The 9,470-nt window shown below is 39.6% G+C and overlaps 1 long non-coding RNA gene across 1 annotated transcript; it reads left to right on the top strand.

Annotated features, from left to right (window-relative positions):
• The first annotated feature begins 2,366 nt into the window (after positions 1–2,366).
• On the top strand, positions 2,367–2,969 carry LOC147855967 (uncharacterized). The gene is made up of 2 exons (XR_015530662.1): positions 2,367–2,539; positions 2,638–2,969. It is a non-coding gene; the product is annotated as an uncharacterized LOC147855967 (long non-coding RNA).
• The last annotated feature ends 6,501 nt before the right edge of the window (positions 2,970–9,470 follow it).

The raw sequence follows: 9,470 nt of genomic DNA, 5'->3' as shown, positions 1-9,470 counted from the left end.
ATTTAGGGGAGTTTTTAGAGTACCTAAGCTTGAATCTGGTAGGTGTAAGGGAAGATTTGTTTTTATGCTTATGGATGAGAGAATTCCTAAGGGAGAAATTATGTTTTTCAAAGGCTTTAAGGATGAAATGGGGTGGGTAACCTCGGCTAATGAGTCTAAGGAAGAAACGTTTTTTCATTTCTAGGTACCCTATAGGTGCGCTTTCTCTAACTAGGTAGTGTTTTAATTCGTTTGAAATAAAATTTTGTTTAACATGTATGGGATGGTCTGAAGAGAAGGGAAGATATTGATAGGAATTTAATGGTTTTTGGAAACAATTGAAGAAGAACTTAGAGTTTTCTAGATTGATCCAAATATCCAAGAAAGGGAGCCTAGTGGGGGACGTATGGATCGTAAGTTTAATAGAGTTATTGGTCATAAGGTTATGGAAATTGAGGTATTCTTATAGTTGGGGTTTCATACCTATCCAAACCCCGAATGCATCATCTATGTACCTAGTAAAATAGAAGAGATGGGGCGTGGTTTGTGAGTTTTCTAAGTGTGATAAGAAAAGGCATGCATAGACAAATGAGAAGTTGCTACCCATGGTTGTTCCTTTGATTTGTTGGTATACTTGATTATCGAAGGTCAAGTAGTGATACTCTAGGGTTAGAGCGCTAAGGGTATAGATAAGATTAGTCTTGGCTAAGGAGAAATGGGGGGAGATGATATGGCGAAGTGCTTTAAGTCCTAACTTAGGGGGGATGCTAGGATAAAGGGATTCTACATCAAAAGAGCAGATGAAACTGTTAGGGGGGGGGGGGGTTAGTTGTTCTAGTTTCTAGATGAGGGAGTGTGAGTCTTTTAGGTATTGTTTTTGGAGTACTAGGATGGGTAAAAGTTGAAAATGTAGTCATTTCGAGGTTGCTCCAATATCGAGTTATTATAAGAACAGATGGGTCTAAAGCTAATGGGTGTTTTATGGAGTTTAGGGACAAAGTAAATATTAGATACTTGATATCCCTTTAGGGGTTTATGGAGTATGTAATTAGCTTCAATAAAGGAAAGTGTTCCTAGATTTTTTTTCACTATACTATTTAGGCGACATAAGAGTTCTTCTAATGGGAAATGGGTTATTTTTCTATAGGTGGTGGTATCCGAGAGGTGGTTTTTAGCTTTTTTATAATAGGTATCTTTGTCTAGAACACATACTCCCATGTTCTTATTAGCCGGAAGAACGATAATTTGGTTGTTTTTCATAAGTCTCTTAAGGGTTGTGCGAAGGTGAAATGGTGTCCTAACGGGTTTGGGTTTAGGTTGTTGGTGTTTAAACAAAAGGAGGGTTTCATGTTTTTTAATAATATTTTCTAGAGGGGGATATTGAGATGGTGGATTCCAGTTAGGATTTGGTAGTTTAAATGGATTAAGGGGGGGGAGTCCATGTCTCTAAAGAAATGTTTTAAACGTAAAGATCTACTTAAACTAGCAAATTCTTTAACGATAGTGTTAGTGGAAGGTAGAGAGGATGGTGGGATGTATTTGAGTCCTAAGCTTAGCAATTGTGTTTCACTATTTGTGAAGGGGTGTTTAGATAAATTGTGAATTTTACTTTCTATTCGAAGGGTAACATTAAGCGGTTTCCAAAACTTTTTTTGTAGTCTATTACTATTGGATTTATTCTGGCGTGGGTGGAAAGGGAAAGATGTATTTGTATTACCTAGCCACATAAAAGTGTCTGGGGTGGAGGTGGTCCTATTAAGAAGATAAAATAGGCATCTACAAGGATGCACGACGCGTCTAAAGTGTTTGTTAACACGCTTAGCACGTCGTGCTAGTCGTTTTTTGGTCGGCGAGAATGTGGGTTCCTATGGTGTGTGGTAGGGGGAGGATTAGTGGGGTGTGGTGTATTTCTATAATGTTTATGATTAGGATAGGAGGGAGGGGTGGTGTGGTGGGTGAAGGGGGTTATTATATTAGAGAGGGGATAATAAGAAGGGGGTTTATTAAGATACGAGGGAGGGGTAGAGTATGAGTTAGAGGGGGGGGGGGGGCGATCAACCGCAGCATGTTGTTGAGTATTGTGGGGTGGATCACGTTTCTGTGATGTCCAATTACCGTAGGGCGTACCATGTGTACAACGAAGAAGGGGCAGCGGCGGGAAGTTTTGTTGGCAGTTTTGATTCGTAATAGAGTGTCGAAATTGTTGCCTTGAAATGATTGGCAAGTGCGGCTGACGATAGTATGGTGGATGGAGCTCGGGGACGGTGTGGGAAGAGGCCGCGATCAACCGCAACATGTTGTTGAGTATTGTGGGGTGGATAACGTTTCTGTGATGTCCAATTATCGTAGGGCGTACCATGTGTACGGTGAAGAAGGGGCAACGGCATGAAGTTTTGTTGACAGTTTTGTTTCGTAATAGAGTGTCGAAATTGTTGCCTTGAAATGTTTGGCAGGTGCGGCTGACGATAGTATGGTGGATGGAGCTTGGGGACAGTGTTAGGAGCCGAAGGACTTGTATGAGCGGGGAGATGACCGAGGCCTATCGTTGCAAATGCTTGTGGTGTGGCAAAGTGTGGGTTATGGAAAAGAACATGAGGCCCGCCAGGGTTGGGATAAGGTTTAAATGCCTGTTTAACCTCATTAGTTGCGGTGTTGCAGGGGAAAAGGAGGTTAGATGCTCGGTGACGAGGACGTTGCGCTTGTTTGGAGTTATTATTGGAGCGGTGGTTTGGGTTAGGGTGAGAGTTAGGAAAAGGGTTAGTGGTATTTTTGGAATTAAAGTTAGTGTTTGGGTTAGACTTAGGTTCTGGGTTAGGGTTTAGGGTAAAGTTTAGATTTATTTTGGGGTTGGGTGTGGGTGTGGGTGTGGGTGTGTGATTAGAATTTTTATTTAGGTTAATAGTATGGGGGATAGAATTTTTAGTGTTATTTATCTCGGCTTCTATGGGAGCAATGTACGAGGGACTGTCATAAAACATTTCATTATCATTTTCTTCTTCCCCTTCATACATTGTAATGTCTATATCCTAATATTAGGGTTTTCATATCTATTTTGTGCTCTTGTTTTATCTCTAAGTTCTGTGGTTGTTCTCTTAAGTGTATCATCAATGTTGTGATTTAGTGCGAAATCGTCACACATTTTTAGGATTTCAGAGCCGAAATCTTGTAGTAACGTATTAATCGTTTTTTGAAAATTAGCAGGCTCAACATATGATCACACATCCTCAAAATGTTGGGGTTCTTGAAGGATGTTTGCAAAGTTATGTAGATCTGATCTAACGGTATTAGGGAAATTATCTAGGGTTTTAGTATAGGAGAGCAATAGTAAGTCTAGATGTTTAATATAAGTACTTGTTAGATCTTTATTATATTGATTAGTGAGGGTTAGAAAGTCCTTATGCATGTTATTGTTAATTTCTTCATGATCTATCTTTAGCTTGGGGGGATAAATTCTAAGACTATTAACTATTAGGGGTTAATTCATGAGAGTATAAGTTCAACATCCTACTATGGGTGTTTTCGGCTTGTTTTTTTCTTTTGAAGAGTTGTTTAAATGGGTTTAAATTCTGCGAAAACTCTAGTTTTATATTATTCTATGTATTTCGAGCAAAATGATGTATTAGAAGATGATACTTTAGTATTGGAAACCTTAGTCAGGAGTGGAGTTGATGAGTGAGAATATAATCTCGAGCGCGCTTTTGTGGTCTTTTATTCGCACTATTACGCTTGATAGGGGTCGGTGTAGCTGATGCCATCACTCCATTCGTCATTACCGTGGGCTGAGGGAACCCTTCACTAGATGGTTGCCCCGAACATTGTCGATGCAGATCCATTGTGGGTTCCTATCTCCGGTGAATGAACCTCCATGTGATATGTCAAATCTTTAGTAGTTGTTGGCCGTATGGCCTAAGCAAGGAGTGTGAGCGTATAACCTTCGGCGGTTGAATAGTTAGGTTAAATAGTATGGTACCTAAAGAATAGTATAAAAGAGAATAGTAGGGGAGAAGAAAAGAGAGAGAGAGAGAGAGAGAGAGAGAGAGAGAGAATTCAAATTTCAATTTATTTTAGAAAAGGTCTTTTGGCAAACATGTTTCGCTCTATATGAGCTCATCAGTGCTAAAGACCATATACAAAAATGTGAGAGGCTTATATAAGGGAAGATGAAAGAAGAGAGAAGGGGAGTGATGGGGATGGATGAAAGGGGATTTGAATGTGTATAAAGGAGGATGTGGGAGTTAGGGAGGTAGTGAATGTAGAGAGGGATAGCCTAAAGAGAAAAACACCTGGAAAGTTTGCAATCCACTGTTCTAAATCCCTCTTGAAGTAAGCCAGTTGGTTGTACTTTACTCCTATGATTGTAGTTGCTCGGAGTGAGACCTTGTTTTGCAAGTTTTGCCTCAATTGTGCTTCATCAGGTTAGACAACAATCAAACAAGTCATTCGACGTTGTTCACTCACTCGTTGTAACCACTTGTAGCAGATTGGGTTGTAGGGAACAATCCCTATCTATGCTTCATTTGGTGACATTCAAGAGGATCAGTTGGCTCTATCCCTCTCATTGTCATAGTCATTCGAATCAGGATCAGCTTGGAAAAACGACACATAATTTGTTATCAGTATCTTAAAATCGGCATTCGGAATCGAATCGGAAGTTAATTGTGCTCAATTCGGGAAGACCAATCGGCTTTGTTCCTCCATTCACTGTAGCCACTTCGAGCAAGTTTAGCACCCAAATGTTATTCCAAATCCCATCGACAATTAAATTGGCAAATTTGGGTCCAACTTGGCTAAGTCGATCAATTGTAGCCACTTCAGACAGAACCCTCCAATAGTCAAAGTCAATTCGACTCGTGTCCAAATCCGACTAGAACAATATCGGGTGAGCCAGTCAGTAGCATCCCACCACTGTTCGCAGTCGACTACAGACAAAGTCTAGCAAACCGACACAGATGACATCAACATTTGGCTCATCAGAGATGAGTCTACGGAAGTTCCCCGGATCGAACTTCAACTTCTGGAAGGAGTAGATGCAGAACTATCTAATAGTCAAGGGTCAGATCGACCCAATCAATACAAAAAACGCTTCAGAAGGATACAAGCCGAATGAGTGGACAAAGCTAGATAGAACCGTTCGTGCCACTATTTGGATGCACTTGTCGGAGTTAGTGTACTTCATAGTGCAATCGTGTTCGACGGCCTTCCAACCATGGAAGACACTTTCGAACACCTATGAAAAGAAGGTCACTGCCACAAAGATATATTTGATTTCACGCCTTTACAACCTTCAGATGAAAGAATCCGACTCGGTCTAGGCACACCTAAACGAGTACGAAAGTCGAAGCTCCTAGATTTCGGCCTAGGGGACAATGATAGAGGATGAACCAAAAGCTATGCTTATAATGAGTAGTCTCCCCCCTTTGTGGGAAACTTTCGTCACAACTGTGTGCAATGCATTGATTGCCGTTGTTAAATACTCCGAGGTCACAAGCTCAATCTTGACTGAAGTTGCTCGGAGAAAATCTTTTGCAAATGATTCTGCCAGTGACGTCTATGTAGTACAAAGTTCAGCTAACCGACCGAATAGTCGAGGAAGAAGTTCTTCCTGATCGCTGAACAACATGCGAAGTCAGAGCAAGTCTTGGGACAATCGAATCTGCAATTACTACAAGAAACCTGGACATATCAAGGCTAATTGTCGCATAGTCAAAGCCAAAAATGATAAAGCTCAACGAGCTGATTAGAAGAGTGGTCGCCACGAGGAGGTCAACTACGTCAACTCGTCAACCGAAGTATTAACAAACAACCCGAACATTATGTTCATCGAGCACTCAACGAATCAGAAGTTCTGCTTACGATTGAAGAGTCAAGTACTTGGCTCTTGGATTCGGGCATTTCATACCATGTGACCCCTCATAGATCCCAATTTCGAAAATATTCGGCCTGACACTCCAACTCAATCCAAGTCGGAAATTCATAGCACTGTGCCATAATTGAAATCGATATTGTAGAGCTCAACCTTCTAGGTGGCTCTACACTTGTACTACACAATGTTTGACATGTACTTGAGCTCTCACAACCGTTGATCTCAATCAGACAACTTGACAAAGATGACATCCAAGTCGACTTCTCATCAAGAGGGTGGATACTCCACAGGGGGAACCTCCTACTTGCTCGAGGACCAAAGTACAAATACAACACTCACACCGAGAAGTGTGTGTGGGAGGGTGTGAGACACACAAGAAGTACAAATACAACACTCACACCGAGAAGACAATGGCTAGAATAGCTCTCTCTATTGATGAATAATACTAATAAATAAATAAGACCTGAAATATATCCCCAAGTACTAATTACCACCACATATGAGCGAATCATGTATGTGGTAACATGGGGAAAAAACCTCTAGCCATCACTAAAGTAAAAGTGCTCATGTATAGGGAAAATGTTCACATCAAAGCTACTCGAGGAACACATAAGTGTAACAAACCCCCTTGGAGCGAACGATGTGAACACATACAGGGAGTGACATATCAACCCCCACAATGCAATAAGCCTAAAGCTTTGCAAAAAGCTTCAAACGTTTCCCGTGGAAGAGCTTTGGTGAATATGTCTGGCACATTATATCTTGTTTAGGCATGTATACCAAATCAATATCTCCTGCATGAAGGCTCTCTCTCACATAGTGACAATGCACCTCGATATGTTTGGTCCGTGCACGAAATACAGGATTTTGTGCAACAACCAATGCACTCTGACTATATGTGAGAATATGCGTAGCAACATCAATCTCCATGCAAAGATCCATAAAAAGGTGACTCAGCCATATACACTCCACTATAGTTGTGAAAATTGCTTGGTACTCAGCTTCACAACTCGATGTCACCAATGTAGGTTGCTTTTTACTCAACCAAGATATACATGAGTTTCCAAGGAAAAAGCAATTACCATTACTGGACACACAAGTATCATAACAACCAACCCAATCACTATTTGTAAAAGCATGCAAGCATGGCTGAGTATCTCTGCCATAAAAGAGACCCAAGCTCAAAGTGCCGCTAAGATATCTAAACACGCATTTCACTACTTGCCAATGCTTAGTGCCAGGGCTATGCATGAATCGACTCAACTAGGAAACTACATATTGTATATCCAACCTTGTATTGCATGCATATATAAGACATCCCACAACTTGTTGATAAAGAGAAACTTATCAAATGCATCACAGGAATCCTCAACTGAGAACCTAAATCCAGACTCTACAAGTCAAAACACTATAGTTTTTCAACATACTTTCCTTGATGCATAACCATTCCCCCCTCAATGGATACAAACTGGATGTCAAGATAGTAACTCAAATGACCAAGATAAGTGACATCAAAAGTATGCTGCAAATCAGCCATAAGAATGTCAAGTTTTGCATCACGTGACCCACTCAAGAGTATGTCATCAACATAAAGAACAATCATTGTAAGATCAGCCCCATCTTTGCGTACATAAAGTGTGCTTTCAATCAGACTACATATGAAGCCAAGAACAATCAAGTGCTTATGGATTTTTTCATACCATGCACGTGGCGCTTGCTTGGGACCATACAAGGCTTTATGCAAGCGACAAACCATATGCTCTTTCTCTTTCATAGTCATGCGGGAAGTAGGTGCAAAAGTTTCCTCATAATCAATGCCATATTGTTGTGCATATTATCCTTTGGCAACCAATCTAGCTTTGTAGCGATCAATGCTACCATCGGATTTTCGTTTAATCTTGTAAACCCACTTAGTACCAATGACATTCTTTCCTTATGGCAATTTACATAACTCCCAAGTACCATTCTTATGCATGGAATCCATTTATGATTGGATAACACTCATCCAATGTGGATCATCACAGTAGTAAGTGGCTCCTCATTACATCTTGTTGCAACAATAGAATAATCCACAAAATTACTAGATGCATGGCGAGGGCTTGATCTTGTTCTACCAAGTAAAGGTGCACTCAATTTGTTGTATTGCAAAGTTTGTTTCATCCACTTTGGCATAGTTTGCACACTCTTGATAGACATGCGTAACAATCAGCAATGGTTTGGTTAGGTTTGAGAGGGACCAAACCAAACCAATTTGAAACCGAACCGCTTAGAGATGTTGAAACCTGAACCGAACCAAACCACGAAACCATTAAACCGTACCATTAAAAAATTTCAAACCGTTAAGCCATTAAACTAGTAAAACCGCGATTTCATGGTTCGGTTTCAGTTTTCAGCTTAGGTCAAATTTTACATTTTAAATATTTTAAAATTTTCATTATTTAAAATTTAAAAAATTTCCCAAAATATGAGAATAAGGCATGAAAATGAAAGGATTATTTAGAAACAAAATTTTTAAATTTTTTTATTATTTTTTTGAATTTTTAAAAAAAAAAAAATTTTAAAAATAAAAAACCGTTTAACCGTTTAAACCACGGTTTTTAACTATTGAAACCAAACCGAACCGTTTAAAAAAACCTGAACCCAAACCCGAACCGTTTAAACTGTTAAGCCGCAATTTGGTTCCGTTCAAACCGAACCGTTGCCGATTGCTAGACATGTGCCTGAATTTCATGCTCATTTTCATCCATATTTTGTCGCAAATGTTCAGTCATATGTGGATGGAAATTTTCAGCCCTTTGAAGCTCACTTGGTTGGTCTACATGTCCATAGTGAAGCGCACCACTTTGGAACAAAGGCATGAATGTATCGAACACATCTTGTGAGCTAATTGTTGGATGGTTTTTGCATTCAAGAAAAGGGAAAGTTGAATTTTCAGCAAATAACACATCTTGACTCGCAATAATAGTGTCCGTCAATGGACGGTGTCGTGAAGGATTTGCTTCACGATATAAAAATAAATTTAAATATTGAATTCAATAATATTTCAAACACTTGAACCCACAACCTTATAAGCCAAGCACAATGTATATACCACTAGGGTAGGCTATTTGTTTTTAGAAATGTTGTCAAGAATGTGCTTCACTATATAAGAATAAATTTAAATATTGTATTAAGTAAAATTGAGGGACTTGAACCCTCAACCTTGTATATCAAGCACAAACCATACACCACTAAGCTAGGTTATTTGTTTTAGAGTTATATCCATCATTATACTTATCCCAATACATGGGAGCTCAAATGAGCATGATGGCTATCATGCATCACATGCAATGCATGTGCGCCAAATGGCGATCATGCATCAGATGTAACTCATGCATTACATGCATGACATTACCATATGCATGGAAATACTTATAAAAAGAGGGGAAAGGAAAACAAAAGGGAATCAATCAATCAAGAGAAAGTTAGAGAAATAAGGTAATAAAAAAAACAAACAAGTTAACTTGTTGGTGAAGAGGCTCGTGTTTCCAAGTTGGAGTCAAGAGTTCGAATCAAGGGTCGGTAGAGAAAGGGTTCATCTTGCTACCAAACATTGTAAAGTTGGTAAAATCTTGTATTCGTAATACAC

This window comes from Azolla caroliniana, unplaced genomic scaffold, assembly GCF_043228905.1.
Source record: "Azolla caroliniana isolate FFs.n. ecotype wild unplaced genomic scaffold, voAzoCaro1.0.p SCAF_13, whole genome shotgun sequence".
NCBI classification, from domain to species: Eukaryota; Viridiplantae; Streptophyta; class Polypodiopsida; order Salviniales; family Salviniaceae; genus Azolla; species Azolla caroliniana.
Note: the sequence above shows the minus strand (reverse complement) of the source record. Positions and strands in the feature narration are given on the sequence as shown.